The 18408-nt window shown below is 45.2% G+C and overlaps 6 non-coding genes across 6 annotated transcripts; all 6 read right to left on the bottom strand.

Annotated features, from left to right (window-relative positions):
* Positions 1-10068: 10068 nt before the first annotated feature.
* On the bottom strand, positions 10069-10259 carry LOC142288391 (U2 spliceosomal RNA). The gene has a single exon (XR_012749167.1). It is a non-coding gene; the product is annotated as a U2 spliceosomal RNA (small nuclear RNA).
* Positions 10260-11646: 1387 nt separating this feature from the next.
* Positions 11647-11837, bottom strand: LOC142288376 (U2 spliceosomal RNA). The gene has a single exon (XR_012749153.1). It is a non-coding gene; the product is annotated as a U2 spliceosomal RNA (small nuclear RNA).
* A 1387-nt stretch (positions 11838-13224) lies between these two features.
* Positions 13225-13415, bottom strand: LOC142288374 (U2 spliceosomal RNA). Its single transcript, XR_012749151.1, has one exon. It is a non-coding gene; the product is annotated as a U2 spliceosomal RNA (small nuclear RNA).
* Positions 13416-14802: 1387 nt separating this feature from the next.
* On the bottom strand, positions 14803-14993 carry LOC142288373 (U2 spliceosomal RNA). Its single transcript, XR_012749150.1, has one exon. It is a non-coding gene; the product is annotated as a U2 spliceosomal RNA (small nuclear RNA).
* Positions 14994-16380: 1387 nt separating this feature from the next.
* Positions 16381-16571, bottom strand: LOC142288372 (U2 spliceosomal RNA). Its single transcript, XR_012749149.1, has one exon. It is a non-coding gene; the product is annotated as a U2 spliceosomal RNA (small nuclear RNA).
* Positions 16572-17958: 1387 nt separating this feature from the next.
* Positions 17959-18149, bottom strand: LOC142288370 (U2 spliceosomal RNA). The gene has a single exon (XR_012749148.1). It is a non-coding gene; the product is annotated as a U2 spliceosomal RNA (small nuclear RNA).
* Positions 18150-18408: the final 259 nt, after the last annotated feature.

Here is an 18408-nt window from a genome sequence, read left to right as displayed (position 1 = left end):
AAACCCTAATCTTTTCCCTTTCCTTCCCAGCCCCCAAACCCTGCCCTCTGTACCTTTCTCACCACCCGCTTCCCTTCTCCTGTCATCCCCCTACCACCCGGGAAAAAAAGAGATTGCCCCCTCCTTCCACTAGCCCACCCTCCCACCCAAAGAACAACTTCTTCTGCGCAGCTTGTTTTCTAGGCAGCAGCGCTATTGTGATGTCATCGGGGGGCATTGTGACAAGCCGCCAGTGTTCCGTCTCTTCATGTTGTGCACAGTTCAAACGGAAAATACATCAACAGGCAGACTACAGAAAAGCTTACTATCAAAGGTTAGAGGGGGGCTTTCTCAGAGGGCTTTTTACAGTTTTTCTATTCCCAATTAGCCGTTTAAGTGTACTTATTGAAAGTAGTAATTCTTTCATAGGCCGCCCTTTCTTAGTATTTGACGTTCCTTATATTGCGGTATGAGGCTTCGCAGTAGGTTGCAAACATTCATCACCCATGACTGTCCCCAATTGAGCTCAGAAGCTCAATGTCTATCATGACCTCTCTTTTAGAATGTCCAAGAGCAAGCAAACTATTCCTCCAGGAGAGGGCGCCAACAGACTACTAAAGAGATCATCATTACTCAAAGAAAACCCCAAAAACCAATGCATGATAGGAATAAACAGGTAACTTTCTTTGGAGTGGAAGCGGAGAGATCGCACCAGATGCCAATTCTAGATGTTATCACACCTGTGGTCACTGCAGCAGCAGGTGAATCCACTTTGTCCAAAAGGGATCTATTCCATTCAATTGCAAATGATCTAGATAAGACAGAGAACTGCAGCACGGGGACATAGCCGAGTTGGTCAGGTTGAGTGGTGATGAGTTTGCTATTTGGATGAATAAAGAAAGTCAAAAGTGTGAAAGATAAAAAACAAAAGGAGGAAGTGTGAAAAGTGAATGGGCCAAATTGAGGTGCATATGAAGACGTATGCTTTCTTCCAATTCATTAAATCGGGCTAATATGAATCAGGTGAATTGAGTTCTGCTTTTGGAAACTGGGTTAAGAAGGGGTGCACCTGATATAGAAGGGTTAATAGTTTCTCTTTTTCTTTATTAAAGATTTATTGTTATTAGTAAGTATATCTGATGGTAGTTCATAGTCATTATGGAGCCTACGGAATAAGAGACAGACTCAAGGATTATTATGGTTTCTAAATGTTCTTCTTATCTCATATGCATGACTCTACATTTTTGTTTTGCTAAAACTTAAAGGTCATATGAACAATTAGTAAAGTTCAGCTCGAAGTTTTTTTCTTTTTCTTTTGCAATATCACATTGATCTGTAAATGGTATAAATAAACTGTACTTTGATGAAATAAACAGAAGAAATTGATCATGCCCACATGGATGCTGGTCTTTTCTCTCCGAGCGCTCGATCTTGATTAGGTCTGAAGAGGCCTAACTCAAGAGAACCTCACTGGTGATCCCATAAGCTGACTTGTGACAAAACAGAACAGCTACAACAGTTTGGTGCCCAACGTGGAGCCGTGGCCAACCGGCCTATTCGGAAGAAGTTTTGGGGACTCTTGAGACAGTGAAATTTCAGCTGCAGCAAGGTGAGAAGCTTTATTCTTACACTTCATTTCACTCTCTCTGATTTCCCGAATATTCTGGGTAAGGCTGTACACACGGTTCAAGAACTCTGGCATCACCAGTGAGTATTGTTTTTTTCATGCATGTCTGAATGAGAGTTGAAATATAGAGTAATAAGATAATCTGTTGTCCGTCCATTAACTGATTGCATAGAGTGCATAGCACGGAATTTGGGACAGTCTCTGTATAATTGCATTTGCTGTGTTGCTGTGTTTTGTGTTTTTGTGGCAATACTCTGGTCTAGGGATATGTGTTCATAAGTGGTTTCATATTAATGCCTAGATAAAGTAGGGAGGCAATAGGTTGTTGTATATTGATGAGAAGCCTCTGAATAACAAAGTGACAAGTAATTGTGATAAGAGACTTGGTGAAATAATATGTATGTATAAGTCTAATGGTTATATGTCATACTGTGGACTGTGAAAAGATGTTCCGGTTGTGAAATGTCACAGGGCATAGCCATATAGAGTATTTGAGTGGATACCTGACATATGTATTTTTTCCCATCAGTATCAAGAGCGGTTTAGATAATTTTATTTGCATGTGAGGTTAACTGATCCTTGGAAGGTGTATTGTTACCTATGCTTCTGGAATCAATGAATGAGTAAGACAAGTGGTCCTGGGATCTGTCCTTATAGTGAGATATTGTGTGTTTCTTCCCCTCAAAATGGGGATGAAGGTTTTATAGTAAAGTAGAATATTAGTGCTGTGAAGGTATATAAGTGGTCTCAATTTTCTGCAGGGATTGTGTATTATACCAGTGGGTATTAGGATTGTGTTTTGGAAGCTGAATCTGAACGAGATAAGACTCTTGCTAAACAAACTGTGCGCTGGCTGACATTCTTTTGGGAGGGGTCAAGTGAACAGCTGCGCGATTTTCTGCCCTCTGTGAGAAGTCAGCTCTGTTAATTGTTTTGGTTTAACTCTTACGTTTGTTGCTGAAATACTTTGTAAAGGACCAGCATGGAGTAGCCAAACTGCACACATCAGGTCAAGTGGGTTAGAGAGCCGTGTGGCCTTCCCACTTACATGGAGGTGGTCTAGCAGGTGAGAGGACTATCACACCTGGTCCTTCCTGCTTTAGTCATCTGGTCTATTGGGTGAGAGGTGTTTTTTTAACCCTTCCCAATACGCCCTACAAGTGTAGCAGGTGAGAGTGAATGCTGATTGAGCCTTCTTGCTACCACTTGAGAGCCCATTCTGACTTGCCAGGAGACGTGTGGCCTGTTAACAAGGTTCAGGGACACTGAGAGGGCATTTGCAGAAAGGTGGGCTGTGTGGGAATAAGTTGAAGCCATGGGCAACTTGTTCAGTGTGCAGCGTGGGGCTCCAGCAGGATCCAAAACAGCCAAACAGATAGTGCAAGAAAGAGAAGGCAAAGAAGCAGTGAAAAATGTCAGACCGATACTCAAAAAGGCAGACATGCCAGAGTACGGATGTTTGGATGTTGAGAAATGGCACAGATTCAGGGAAGAAAAGAGAGGTTGGATAAAAGACAAGAGGGTAGAGCAACAAGTAAATAAATGGTGTCGTGTGGCTGAAGAGGTGCAGCATTGTGGATATAAAGAGACCACAGCGGGAGATAAGGTGTATTATGAATGTTTTAATGCACCAAAAGCAGGAATTGTGACTGCTACCGCCCCCCCTTCTCATAAGCAGAAACCCAGACCAGATGAATGGACTTGTAAACATTGTAGTCAGAAAAACCCAGACTGGAGAGGTACTTGTGCTACATGTAATGTTACTCGCCCTAAGCGGATTGCACTAAATCCTGTTCGAACCAGATCACATGTGATGACAGAGGACGCTGACACTGAGACAGAGGTAGTGAAGGAATTGAGTTTTGCGGAGGAAGCTGACGGTGAGGAAAGGAAAGAACGCGCTGGGACCAGTACAAAAAAATCAGATACATCCCGACCGAGGAAGGTCACAAGAATCAGACAGACACAGGAATATTACCCCTGGAGCCCCTCTGACCAGCTAGCTATGTTGAAACAGTTACCTGACCCTGAAAACCAACCTTTCCCATTTTACAGGCAAATACAGACAATACAGGTGACTTATAAATGCACTTGGGCAGACCTCGAGAGTTTGGTGACTGCAAAAGCAGGTGACGTGCTGGGACACATAATTAAATCACATACTGATATGATGAAGGAGCAATCATGGGTCATGGACGTTGAGTCTGAGAGGTCTGGAATGACGTACTGTGAGGCATTGAAAGGATGGGCTACAAAGAAACAAACAGAGCAGTCTGTACTGATGACTGACGTGACACAGCAAAAAGGGGAGAGTATAGAGACGTACTTTGGGAGGTTACAGCTGAAGTGGACAGACATGGGGTACAGTGCAAGAAACGACCTTGATATCAAAATATTGGTGAATGCATTCATTGACGGTATGAATAAGTTTTTACGAGAAGCAGTACAGACAGCCAGACCTGAGTGGAGAAACATGGACCCAACAGACCTTCTGCAAGTAGCTAAGGGGGTTGAACTGACAAAATGCAAGCGACCAGTTATGTATGCTAGAGCACAAGGAAGACAGTGGAAACAGAGGGGGGGGGCACCAGGTGACCGAGCGACCGTACAGTGCTGGAATTGTGGACAGAATGGACATTATGCCAGACAGTGCAAAAACTCCAAAAAGGAGAGTGAGCAGACTGATTTCCCTCCTCCCTTGCCTCTGACCTAGGAAACTGGCAACCCAGTGACAAATGTGTACCCTGTTTTCGTTCCCTCAGGACCTGGTCCCACCTTACTTACGACCATAACCATGCCAGGGGGGAAAGAGGCAGAATTTTTAATTGACACTGGGGCAGCCGGCACTGTGGTACATAAAGACCTGATAAAGCCAGATATGATCACTGACGAGACTGTGGAGTGTGTTGGGGTGGAGGGATTGGTGTCTGAAACTCCCTTGACAAAACAGATGAAGCTGAGATTACAAGATAGCCAGGAAATTCTCACAAAGCTTATTGTTAGTGAAAACACTCCTATGAATTTGCTGGGGGCTGATGTGTTAAGTGCTATCCAGGCTACCATACAATACACCCCAGAAGGTATTACAGTCACAAGTCCCCTCTCTGACAAACACTTGTGCAAGATTGCAGCAATGGTGTACATGTCCAAATCTGCGAGAGTGTCCGATACCAGAACTAGTGAAGACATAGCAATGCAACAAGTTCCAGACATTGTATGGGCAAAGGGAAAAACTGATGTTGGTCGGCTTCCTATTCCCCCAGTCATGATAAAATTAAAAGAAGGCTCCACTCCTCCTTGTTTAAAACAGTATCCCTTAAGTCCAGCCAAATCAATGGCCCTGACCAGAGATATAAGAGAATATGTGGAAGCAGGGGCTCTAGTACAAAGGTCCTCCCCCTGTAACACTCCCTTGTATCCAATCAAGAAAAAAGGGCCCAAAGGTTCCCCTGACACGTACAGAATGGTGCATGATTTGAGAGCTGTCAATGCTGTCACTGAGAGTGTAACACCAATTGTTCCAAACCCACATACCTTACTGTCACAAATCCCAGGGACCTCCAAATGTTTTACAGTAATTGATTTGGCAAATGCCTTTTTCTCAGTGCCTCTACACCCTGACTGTCAGTATCTTTTTGCCTTCACACATGAGGGGAAACAGTACATGTGGACAGTCCTCCCGCAAGGAGGAATGAATTCACCTACCATTTATTCTACAGCTATGGCAGGAATTCTGGAGCGGTGGCAACCGCCTCATCCACAGGTTACGCTATTGCAGTACGTGGATGACCTTTTGCTCTGCTGTCCAGACCAGACGTCCTGCAAGGAAGCCACAATTTCTTTGTTGTGTTTTCTGGCAGAGAATGGTTGCAAAGTTTCACGTGAAAAATTACAGTACTGTAAGCAAAAGGTAACATTTTTGGGTCACTGTATCTCTGAAGGTACGAGACACCTGACTGAGGAGAGAAAACAAGCAGTCCAAAATCTCTCCTTACCCAGGTCCCACCGGCAACTGCGCACCTTTTTGGGCTTAGTGTCATACTGCAGGCCTTGGATAAGGTCTGCCTCGCAAATGATGCAACCCCTCTATGATTGTCTGTCATCTGACCCCTTTGACCTCACTCAGGAAGCTATTGATTCCTTTCATTCCCTTAAACTACTCATTGTATCTGCCCCAGCCCTGGGTATTCCAAATTACGATCAACCATTTTTCTTGTTTTGCACAGAACAGGGAGGGCATGCGACAGCCGTCCTCACACAGCAACATGGTGACAAACAAAGACCAATAGCTTACTACTCAGCGCGATTGGACCCAGTTGTCAGAGGGTCACCCACGTGTGTCCGTGCTGTAGCGGCTGCTGCAGTACTGCTAGGGAAAGCTTGCGAGATCACATTGACATTTCCCTTAACAATTTACTCCCCGCATGACATTCATGCTATACTTGTGCAAGTCCAACCAAAACACCTGTCTATGGCCAGACAGCTCAGACTTGAATGTGCCCTTCTGATTCCTGAGTATGTCACCCTCAAGAGGTGTAATGTTCTGAATCCAGCCACCCTTTTGCCAGTAGATTCAGAAAAGGGGGAATTGGTGACAATGGTAGCAAGTGAGGATGAATACTTTGACATGACGCACGAGCATGACTGCATAGAGCTGATGAGTCAGGAGACAGCAGGTTTTCCACATGTCTATGATACACCTATTACTAATGCAGATTTTGAGTTTTTTGTAGATGGCTCCAGATACCACCTGGATGGGAGATTCTACACTGGATATGCAGTAGTATCCTCACATGAGGTAATCCGAGCTGAACCACTCCCGCCGCACATGTCCGCGCAGGAGGCAGAGCTAACAGCGCTCATTGAGGCGTGTAGAGCGGGGTCAGGTAGGAAAATTAATGTTTATTCAGACTCAAAGTATGGATTTGGGATCTGTCATGATTTTGGCCCTATCTGGAGAAGTAGAGCTTTTCTTACGTCAGCTGGTAAGCCTATTAAAAATGCAGAATTGGTAAAACAGTTAATGGAGGCACTAATGTTACCAGTCCAGGTTGGCATCATTAAGGTGAAAGCACACACAAAAGGTGACTCACTGGAGGTAGCGGGCAATAGAAGGGCGGATGCGGCTGCGAAAGCAGCGGCAAAGAGGCCTAGGGATCAGAGGATAGTGGCAGGGAGCCAGCAAGTCCCAGCCACAGTGAGTCTGGATGTCCTGAAATCCCTCCAGCATCAGGCTGCCCAAACAGAGAAGGAACACTGGGGGAAAATGGGAGCTGGGCTGAACTCGAATGGAGTATGGGAAAGTAAGGACAGGTTGTGTTTACCAAGGTCCCTGTTCCCTATGATGGCACAAGCAACACATGGCCCCACTCACGCCTCAAAAAGTCACATGTGTAACCAGGTGAATGCCTTCTGGATCGCTCCTGGCTTCAGTTACGTAGCCTCCAAACACGTACAATCCTGCATTATCTGCGCACAACACAACCCAGGTAAAACAGTAAAAGTCCCTAAGAAAGCAACACCCAAACCGCTCTATCCGTTTCAACGACTGCAGATAGACTACATACAACTACCCAAGGTAGGAGTGTATGAATACGTCCTGGTATGTGTAGATCTCTTCTCAGGATGGGTTGAGGCCTATCCAGTAAAATGTGCAAATGCTAAAACAACTGCAGAAAAACTGATGAAGGAACTAGTCTGCCGGTATGGCATCCCAGAAGCCATAGAAAGTGACAGGGGTACACACTTCACTGGAGAAATAATGAGGGACATTATGCAGGCCCTGGGAATAGAGCAGGCATTCCATACCCCTTATCATCCACAGAGCAGTGGAAAAGTAGAGAGATTAAACGGGACACTTAAACTAAAAATTCAAAAGGCCATGGCAGAGACAGGAAAGAATTGGGTAGAGTGCGTATCCCTGGCACTCTTTTCAGTCAGACACACTCCATATAGAAAGACAGGCTTGTCTCCTTTTGAAGTCCTTTTTGGTAGTGCCCCAAAAACAGGTCTCTACTTTCCACAAGTGTTACAGATGCAACACGGCACTATGACAGCCTACGTCCAGGCCTTACAGGAAAGACTTAATGTGGTGCATAAACATGTCTTTTCATCCATTCCAGATCCCAATGCAAGTGCAGATGTGCATCAGCTGAATCCAGGTGATTGGGTGGTCGTGCGCAGACACGTGAGAAGGAGCCTAGATCCACGCTTTGATGGCCCATTCCAAGTCCAGCTGACCACATCCACCTCAGTGAAACTTGAGGGAAAACCCACCTGGATCCACGCCAGTCACTGTAAAAAGGTCACTCCACCGGCAGAATGACAGTTTTGCTAATTATCCTGCTAGGTGTAGCAGGGTTGCTGCAACAAACAAAGACACTGAGCGAACTTTTTAATACGGACTGGGATAATAAACTCATTCGCCACCATATTTCTCTTACTGAGGACATGGAGGGAGAAAAGCCAAAAGACTGTTGGATCTGCACACACAGTCCTATTTCTTCAAAGACTATGCCTTATTTAGCCTTACCTCTGGAACCACAGGAGGTATTGGTACCAGACTGTATACACAATGAAACCTGGACTCAATCTAGATTTTTGGGAGAAGATGTACCTCGTGATGTATCTGCTACATTGACTATAGTTGGATGGGTCACTAAACCCTGGTTCCAGCTAAATATCACTCGACCCGATGGATACTCGTGGTGGATGGAATACGATTCAGACATGGGCATAATTGCCAAAATAAAGACTAAGATTCCTCATTCGGGCCCCATTCCCCATGATGGATTATGGTTCAGTCTTCAATACAATGGTGTTGGAAATTGTGGAGAAGACAATAACTGTTTCTATATACATACACATGACTCAACCAAGGACAATGAGACAGTATATCAGAAGGGTATTGAGGGCTGTACATCATCATTTATTAGACGGACTTTTAGGAGGGAGCGGGGTAGCTGTATCTCGGGTATGACCGGAAAACAAATGAACAATACGTGGTGTGCTCATAAAGTCATGAAGGGGCTTCTGAATCTGCTTTATTGTGTACAAAGTCAAACTCACTTTTGTATTTTCCCAGAGGGAGTGTTTTTGGTTTGTGGGAATCGTGCTCACAAGTGGGTGAGCCCTGACATGAGAGGGGTTTGCACACTTGCCAGACTTACACCAGCCACTTTCATAGTTCCTCATAGTGAAGTAGATGTAGCAGCTGTCCCAATTCATACCTTGTATAAACGAGCAGCAGATAATAAACCCCGGCCAAATGGTAGGCCTCATGTAGTAGAATTGGGAAAAGCAAATAAGGTATTTAGTGCTATTTTCATACACCCTTTCTTAATGCAAATGTGGGACAAGCTAGTAGAGTCCACTGACTACCTGGATGATCAAATTTTTCGGGTTCTTGAGATTCTAAATGCTACCAATGCTATACAAAAACAATTAATTGTAGTCACTAACCAGCATACTATAGTGCTAGACTTTGTGACAGCAAAAGACGGCGGAATGTGTCAAATAATTGGTCCTGCCTGTTGCCATTACATTGACCATGCAGGCAACCTCCAGGTTAGAGCAGATATACAGAAAACAAGTGAGCTTAGGGATAAATGGTTAAAAGAGCACGATGCCAACAAGGACTCCTGGTGGGGAAATACATTTTCTTTTATGAATCCAGCCAATTGGTTTAAAGGCATAGCAGGTTGGGTTTCTGGCATTATACAAACCTGTATGCAAATATTGTTGTTCTGTCTACTGCTTTATATAGCTGTAAAAACATTGATATATGCATTACCTAAACTATTGAATAATGTATGTTCTAAGAGTCCCAGCATTGAACCCTCTGTAGTTTACTACGGACCCCAAATGGCCTCTGCTGACCGGGAGTAGGTGTCCACACTGAGGGTGGATGGGTGAAGTGGTAGGAAGACCCCTCATGGGTACTAGGCCCATGAGCCAGCAGCTCCTGTTTGGACGCCTACTGACCGTGTAGTGAAGGTTATACCATTTACAAAAGGGGGAAATTGATATAGAAGGGTTAATAGTTTCTCTTTTTCTTTATTAAAGATTTATTGTTATTAGTAAGTATATCTGATGGTAGTTCATAGTCATTATGGAGCCTACGGAATAAGAGACAGACTCAAGGATTATTATGGTTTCTAAATGTTCTTCTTATCTCATATGCATGACTCTACATTTTTGTTTTGCTAAAACTTAAAGGTCATATGAACAATTAGTAAAGTTCAGCTCGAAGTTTTTTTCTTTTTCTTTTGCAATATCACATTGATCTGTAAATGGTATAAATAAACTGTACTTTGATGAAATAAACAGAAGAAATTGATCATGCCCACATGGATGCTGGTCTTTTCTCTCCGAGCGCTCGATCTTGATTAGGTCTGAAGAGGCCTAACTCAAGAGAACCTCACTGGTGATCCCATAAGCTGACTTGTGACAAAACAGAACAGCTACAACACACCGTTCCTGGAGGTACTGCAATACCAGGTCAATGCGTGGAGTGGACAGAGCAAGCTCTTTTTCCATCTCCCTGTTCTAAAAATCCATTTAATATATGGTCCCCAGATAGGGGACGTATCAGATATTAAACTGATAAGAACAGATACTACACTTGATCTTAGCCAAAAGGCCGAGAAGCGATAACCAGAATTGGTTTGGGCCTCGAGTGGCACCCTGGCCTATGCCGGACACATCTTAGGGAGAGAGAGCGAGAGGGAGACAAACCCACGCCTACACAAGACATTTTGTCACCCAAGCCAACCCTTGAAAAGGCTGCTTTGCAGAGCCAAAACAAGAAGAATGGTGCGTTTTGCAGCCGCCGCCCACTGCAATGAATCTGAATAACTCCTCCTTTAGGGCGCAAGCAACTCCCCTCCCCCTTGCAGTCTTTCCAATTCACGATACAAAAAGACGGACAGGACAGGTTGCCTGACTTTCCGTCACTGCCACCCTTTGCCATCCTTACCCGTAGAAAGCCCTTTCATCATCCCCAAACCCTAATCTTTTCCCTTTCCTTCCCAGCCCCCAAACCCTGCCCTCTGTACCTTTCTCACCACCCGCTTCCCTTCTCCTGTCATCCCCCTACCACCCGGGAAAAAAAGAGATTGCCCCCTCCTTCCACTAGCCCACCCTCCCACCCAAAGAACAACTTCTTCTGCGCAGCTTGTTTTCTAGGCAGCAGCGCTATTGTGATGTCATCGGGGGGCATTGTGACAAGCCGCCAGTGTTCCGTCTCTTCATGTTGTGCACAGTTCAAACGGAAAATACATCAACAGGCAGACTACAGAAAAGCTTACTATCAAAGGTTAGAGGGGGGCTTTCTCAGAGGGCTTTTTACAGTTTTTCTATTCCCAATTAGCCGTTTAAGTGTACTTATTGAAAGTAGTAATTCTTTCATAGGCCGCCCTTTCTTAGTATTTGACGTTCCTTATATTGCGGTATGAGGCTTCGCAGTAGGTTGCAAACATTCATCACCCATGACTGTCCCCAATTGAGCTCAGAAGCTCAATGTCTATCATGACCTCTCTTTTAGAATGTCCAAGAGCAAGCAAACTATTCCTCCAGGAGAGGGCGCCAACAGACTACTAAAGAGATCATCATTACTCAAAGAAAACCCCAAAAACCAATGCATGATAGGAATAAACAGGTAACTTTCTTTGGAGTGGAAGCGGAGAGATCGCACCAGATGCCAATTCTAGATGTTATCACACCTGTGGTCACTGCAGCAGCAGGTGAATCCACTTTGTCCAAAAGGGATCTATTCCATTCAATTGCAAATGATCTAGATAAGACAGAGAACTGCAGCACGGGGACATAGCCGAGTTGGTCAGGTTGAGTGGTGATGAGTTTGCTATTTGGATGAATAAAGAAAGTCAAAAGTGTGAAAGATAAAAAACAAAAGGAGGAAGTGTGAAAAGTGAATGGGCCAAATTGAGGTGCATATGAAGACGTATGCTTTCTTCCAATTCATTAAATCGGGCTAATATGAATCAGGTGAATTGAGTTCTGCTTTTGGAAACTGGGTTAAGAAGGGGTGCACCGTTCCTGGAGGTACTGCAATACCAGGTCAATGCGTGGAGTGGACAGAGCAAGCTCTTTTTCCATCTCCCTGTTCTAAAAATCCATTTAATATATGGTCCCCAGATAGGGGACGTATCAGATATTAAACTGATAAGAACAGATACTACACTTGATCTTAGCCAAAAGGCCGAGAAGCGATAACCAGAATTGGTTTGGGCCTCGAGTGGCACCCTGGCCTATGCCGGACACATCTTAGGGAGAGAGAGCGAGAGGGAGACAAACCCACGCCTACACAAGACATTTTGTCACCCAAGCCAACCCTTGAAAAGGCTGCTTTGCAGAGCCAAAACAAGAAGAATGGTGCGTTTTGCAGCCGCCGCCCACTGCAATGAATCTGAATAACTCCTCCTTTAGGGCGCAAGCAACTCCCCTCCCCCTTGCAGTCTTTCCAATTCACGATACAAAAAGACGGACAGGACAGGTTGCCTGACTTTCCGTCACTGCCACCCTTTGCCATCCTTACCCGTAGAAAGCCCTTTCATCATCCCCAAACCCTAATCTTTTCCCTTTCCTTCCCAGCCCCCAAACCCTGCCCTCTGTACCTTTCTCACCACCCGCTTCCCTTCTCCTGTCATCCCCCTACCACCCGGGAAAAAAAGAGATTGCCCCCTCCTTCCACTAGCCCACCCTCCCACCCAAAGAACAACTTCTTCTGCGCAGCTTGTTTTCTAGGCAGCAGCGCTATTGTGATGTCATCGGGGGGCATTGTGACAAGCCGCCAGTGTTCCGTCTCTTCATGTTGTGCACAGTTCAAACGGAAAATACATCAACAGGCAGACTACAGAAAAGCTTACTATCAAAGGTTAGAGGGGGGCTTTCTCAGAGGGCTTTTTACAGTTTTTCTATTCCCAATTAGCCGTTTAAGTGTACTTATTGAAAGTAGTAATTCTTTCATAGGCCGCCCTTTCTTAGTATTTGACGTTCCTTATATTGCGGTATGAGGCTTCGCAGTAGGTTGCAAACATTCATCACCCATGACTGTCCCCAATTGAGCTCAGAAGCTCAATGTCTATCATGACCTCTCTTTTAGAATGTCCAAGAGCAAGCAAACTATTCCTCCAGGAGAGGGCGCCAACAGACTACTAAAGAGATCATCATTACTCAAAGAAAACCCCAAAAACCAATGCATGATAGGAATAAACAGGTAACTTTCTTTGGAGTGGAAGCGGAGAGATCGCACCAGATGCCAATTCTAGATGTTATCACACCTGTGGTCACTGCAGCAGCAGGTGAATCCACTTTGTCCAAAAGGGATCTATTCCATTCAATTGCAAATGATCTAGATAAGACAGAGAACTGCAGCACGGGGACATAGCCGAGTTGGTCAGGTTGAGTGGTGATGAGTTTGCTATTTGGATGAATAAAGAAAGTCAAAAGTGTGAAAGATAAAAAACAAAAGGAGGAAGTGTGAAAAGTGAATGGGCCAAATTGAGGTGCATATGAAGACGTATGCTTTCTTCCAATTCATTAAATCGGGCTAATATGAATCAGGTGAATTGAGTTCTGCTTTTGGAAACTGGGTTAAGAAGGGGTGCACCGTTCCTGGAGGTACTGCAATACCAGGTCAATGCGTGGAGTGGACAGAGCAAGCTCTTTTTCCATCTCCCTGTTCTAAAAATCCATTTAATATATGGTCCCCAGATAGGGGACGTATCAGATATTAAACTGATAAGAACAGATACTACACTTGATCTTAGCCAAAAGGCCGAGAAGCGATAACCAGAATTGGTTTGGGCCTCGAGTGGCACCCTGGCCTATGCCGGACACATCTTAGGGAGAGAGAGCGAGAGGGAGACAAACCCACGCCTACACAAGACATTTTGTCACCCAAGCCAACCCTTGAAAAGGCTGCTTTGCAGAGCCAAAACAAGAAGAATGGTGCGTTTTGCAGCCGCCGCCCACTGCAATGAATCTGAATAACTCCTCCTTTAGGGCGCAAGCAACTCCCCTCCCCCTTGCAGTCTTTCCAATTCACGATACAAAAAGACGGACAGGACAGGTTGCCTGACTTTCCGTCACTGCCACCCTTTGCCATCCTTACCCGTAGAAAGCCCTTTCATCATCCCCAAACCCTAATCTTTTCCCTTTCCTTCCCAGCCCCCAAACCCTGCCCTCTGTACCTTTCTCACCACCCGCTTCCCTTCTCCTGTCATCCCCCTACCACCCGGGAAAAAAAGAGATTGCCCCCTCCTTCCACTAGCCCACCCTCCCACCCAAAGAACAACTTCTTCTGCGCAGCTTGTTTTCTAGGCAGCAGCGCTATTGTGATGTCATCGGGGGGCATTGTGACAAGCCGCCAGTGTTCCGTCTCTTCATGTTGTGCACAGTTCAAACGGAAAATACATCAACAGGCAGACTACAGAAAAGCTTACTATCAAAGGTTAGAGGGGGGCTTTCTCAGAGGGCTTTTTACAGTTTTTCTATTCCCAATTAGCCGTTTAAGTGTACTTATTGAAAGTAGTAATTCTTTCATAGGCCGCCCTTTCTTAGTATTTGACGTTCCTTATATTGCGGTATGAGGCTTCGCAGTAGGTTGCAAACATTCATCACCCATGACTGTCCCCAATTGAGCTCAGAAGCTCAATGTCTATCATGACCTCTCTTTTAGAATGTCCAAGAGCAAGCAAACTATTCCTCCAGGAGAGGGCGCCAACAGACTACTAAAGAGATCATCATTACTCAAAGAAAACCCCAAAAACCAATGCATGATAGGAATAAACAGGTAACTTTCTTTGGAGTGGAAGCGGAGAGATCGCACCAGATGCCAATTCTAGATGTTATCACACCTGTGGTCACTGCAGCAGCAGGTGAATCCACTTTGTCCAAAAGGGATCTATTCCATTCAATTGCAAATGATCTAGATAAGACAGAGAACTGCAGCACGGGGACATAGCCGAGTTGGTCAGGTTGAGTGGTGATGAGTTTGCTATTTGGATGAATAAAGAAAGTCAAAAGTGTGAAAGATAAAAAACAAAAGGAGGAAGTGTGAAAAGTGAATGGGCCAAATTGAGGTGCATATGAAGACGTATGCTTTCTTCCAATTCATTAAATCGGGCTAATATGAATCAGGTGAATTGAGTTCTGCTTTTGGAAACTGGGTTAAGAAGGGGTGCACCGTTCCTGGAGGTACTGCAATACCAGGTCAATGCGTGGAGTGGACAGAGCAAGCTCTTTTTCCATCTCCCTGTTCTAAAAATCCATTTAATATATGGTCCCCAGATAGGGGACGTATCAGATATTAAACTGATAAGAACAGATACTACACTTGATCTTAGCCAAAAGGCCGAGAAGCGATAACCAGAATTGGTTTGGGCCTCGAGTGGCACCCTGGCCTATGCCGGACACATCTTAGGGAGAGAGAGCGAGAGGGAGACAAACCCACGCCTACACAAGACATTTTGTCACCCAAGCCAACCCTTGAAAAGGCTGCTTTGCAGAGCCAAAACAAGAAGAATGGTGCGTTTTGCAGCCGCCGCCCACTGCAATGAATCTGAATAACTCCTCCTTTAGGGCGCAAGCAACTCCCCTCCCCCTTGCAGTCTTTCCAATTCACGATACAAAAAGACGGACAGGACAGGTTGCCTGACTTTCCGTCACTGCCACCCTTTGCCATCCTTACCCGTAGAAAGCCCTTTCATCATCCCCAAACCCTAATCTTTTCCCTTTCCTTCCCAGCCCCCAAACCCTGCCCTCTGTACCTTTCTCACCACCCGCTTCCCTTCTCCTGTCATCCCCCTACCACCCGGGAAAAAAAGAGATTGCCCCCTCCTTCCACTAGCCCACCCTCCCACCCAAAGAACAACTTCTTCTGCGCAGCTTGTTTTCTAGGCAGCAGCGCTATTGTGATGTCATCGGGGGGCATTGTGACAAGCCGCCAGTGTTCCGTCTCTTCATGTTGTGCACAGTTCAAACGGAAAATACATCAACAGGCAGACTACAGAAAAGCTTACTATCAAAGGTTAGAGGGGGGCTTTCTCAGAGGGCTTTTTACAGTTTTTCTATTCCCAATTAGCCGTTTAAGTGTACTTATTGAAAGTAGTAATTCTTTCATAGGCCGCCCTTTCTTAGTATTTGACGTTCCTTATATTGCGGTATGAGGCTTCGCAGTAGGTTGCAAACATTCATCACCCATGACTGTCCCCAATTGAGCTCAGAAGCTCAATGTCTATCATGACCTCTCTTTTAGAATGTCCAAGAGCAAGCAAACTATTCCTCCAGGAGAGGGCGCCAACAGACTACTAAAGAGATCATCATTACTCAAAGAAAACCCCAAAAACCAATGCATGATAGGAATAAACAGGTAACTTTCTTTGGAGTGGAAGCGGAGAGATCGCACCAGATGCCAATTCTAGATGTTATCACACCTGTGGTCACTGCAGCAGCAGGTGAATCCACTTTGTCCAAAAGGGATCTATTCCATTCAATTGCAAATGATCTAGATAAGACAGAGAACTGCAGCACGGGGACATAGCCGAGTTGGTCAGGTTGAGTGGTGATGAGTTTGCTATTTGGATGAATAAAGAAAGTCAAAAGTGTGAAAGATAAAAAACAAAAGGAGGAAGTGTGAAAAGTGAATGGGCCAAATTGAGGTGCATATGAAGACGTATGCTTTCTTCCAATTCATTAAATCGGGCTAATATGAATCAGGTGAATTGAGTTCTGCTTTTGGAAACTGGGTTAAGAAGGGGTGCACCGTTCCTGGAGGTACTGCAATACCAGGTCAATGCGTGGAGTGGACAGAGCAAGCTCTTTTTCCATCTCCCTGTTCTAAAAATCCATTTAATATATGGTCCCCAGATAGGGGACGTATCAGATATTAAACTGATAAGAACAGATACTACACTTGATCTTAGCCAAAAGGCCGAGAAGCGATAACCAGAATTGGTTTGGGCCTCGAGTGGCACCCTGGCCTATGCCGGACACATCTTAGGGAGAGAGAGCGAGAGGGAGACAAACCCACGCCTACACAAGACATTTTGTCACCCAAGCCAACCCTTGAAAAGGCTGCTTTGCAGAGCCAAAACAAGAAGAATGGTGCGTTTTGCAGCCGCCGCCCACTGCAATGAATCTGAATAACTCCTCCTTTAGGGCGCAAGCAACTCCCCTCCCCCTTGCAGTCTTTCCAATTCACGATACAAAAAGACGGACAGGACAGGTTGCCTGACTTTCCGTCACTGCCACCCTTTGCCATCCTTACCCGTAGAAAGCCCTTTCATCATCCCCAAACCCTAATCTTTTCCCTTTCCTTCCCAGCCCCCAAACCCTGCCCTCTGTACCTTTCTCACCACCCGCTTCCCTTCTCCTGTCATCCCCCTACCACCCGGGAAAAAAAGAGATTGCCCCCTCCTTCCACTAGCCCACCCTCCCACCCAAAGAACAACTTCTTCTGCGCAGCTTGTTTTCTAGGCAGCAGCGCTATTGTGATGTCATCGGGGGGCATTGTGACAAGCCGCCAGTGTTCCGTCTCTTCATGTTGTGCCAGTTCAAACGGAAAATACATCAACAGGCAGACTACAGAAAAGCTTACTATCAAAGGTTAGAGGGGGGCTTTCTCAGAGGGCTTTTTACAGTTTTTCTATTCCCAATTAGCCGTTTAAGTGTACTTATTGAAAGTAGTAATTCTTTCATAGGCCGCACCTTTCTTAGTATTTGACGTTCCTTATATTGCGGTATGAGGCTTCGCAGTAGGTTGCAAACATTCATCACCCATGACTGTCCCCAATTGAGCTCAGAAGCTCAATGTCTATCATGACCTCTCTTTTAGAATGTCCAAGAGCAAGCAAACTATTCCTCCAGGAGAGGGCGCCAACAGACTACTAAAGAGATCATCATTACTCAAAGAAAACCCCAAAAACCAATGCATGATAGGAATAAACAGGTAACTTTCTTTGGAGTGGAAGCGGAGAGATCGCACCAGATGCCAATTCTAGATGTTATCACACCTGTGGTCACTGCAGCAGCAGGTGAATCCACTTTGTCCAAAAGGGATCTATTCCATTCAATTGCAAATGATCTAGATAAGACAGAGAACTGCAGCACGGGGACATAGCCGAGTTGGTCAGGTTGAGTGGTGATGAGTTTGCTATTTGGATGAATAAAGAAAGTCAAAAGTGTGAAAGATAAAAAACAAAAGGAGGAAGTGTGAAAAGTGAATGGGCCAAATTGAGGTGCATATGAAGACGTATGCTTTCTTCCAATTCATTAAATCGGGCTAATATGAATCAGGTGAATTGAGTTCTGCTTTTGGAAACTGGGTTAAGAAGGGGTGCACCGTTCCTGGAGGTACTGCAATACCAGGTCAATGCGTGGAGTGGACAGAGCAAGCTCTTTTTCCATCTCCCTGTTCTAAAAATCCATTTAATATATGGTCCCCAGATAGGGGACGTATCAGATATTAAACTGATAAGAACAGATACTACACTTGATCTTAGCCAAAAGGCCGAGAAGCGATAACCAGAATTGGTTTGGGCCTCGAGTGGCACCCTGGCCTATGCCGGACACATCTTAGGGAGAGAGAGCGAGAGGGAGACAAACCCACGCCTACACAAGACATTTTGTCACCCAAGCCAACCCTTGAAAAGGCTGCTTTGCAGAGCCAAAACAAGAAGAATGGTGCGTTTTGCAGCCGCCGCCCACTGCAATGAATCTGAATAACTCCTCCTTTAGGGCGCAAGCAACTCCCCTCCCCCTTGCAGTCTTTCCAATTCACG

Source organism: Anomaloglossus baeobatrachus, unplaced genomic scaffold, assembly GCF_048569485.1.
Source record: "Anomaloglossus baeobatrachus isolate aAnoBae1 unplaced genomic scaffold, aAnoBae1.hap1 Scaffold_821, whole genome shotgun sequence".
Lineage (NCBI taxonomy): Eukaryota > Metazoa > Chordata > Amphibia > Anura > Aromobatidae > Anomaloglossus > Anomaloglossus baeobatrachus.
The sequence above is the reverse complement of the archived record's forward strand: the minus strand, read 5'-3'. Positions and strand labels throughout refer to the sequence as shown.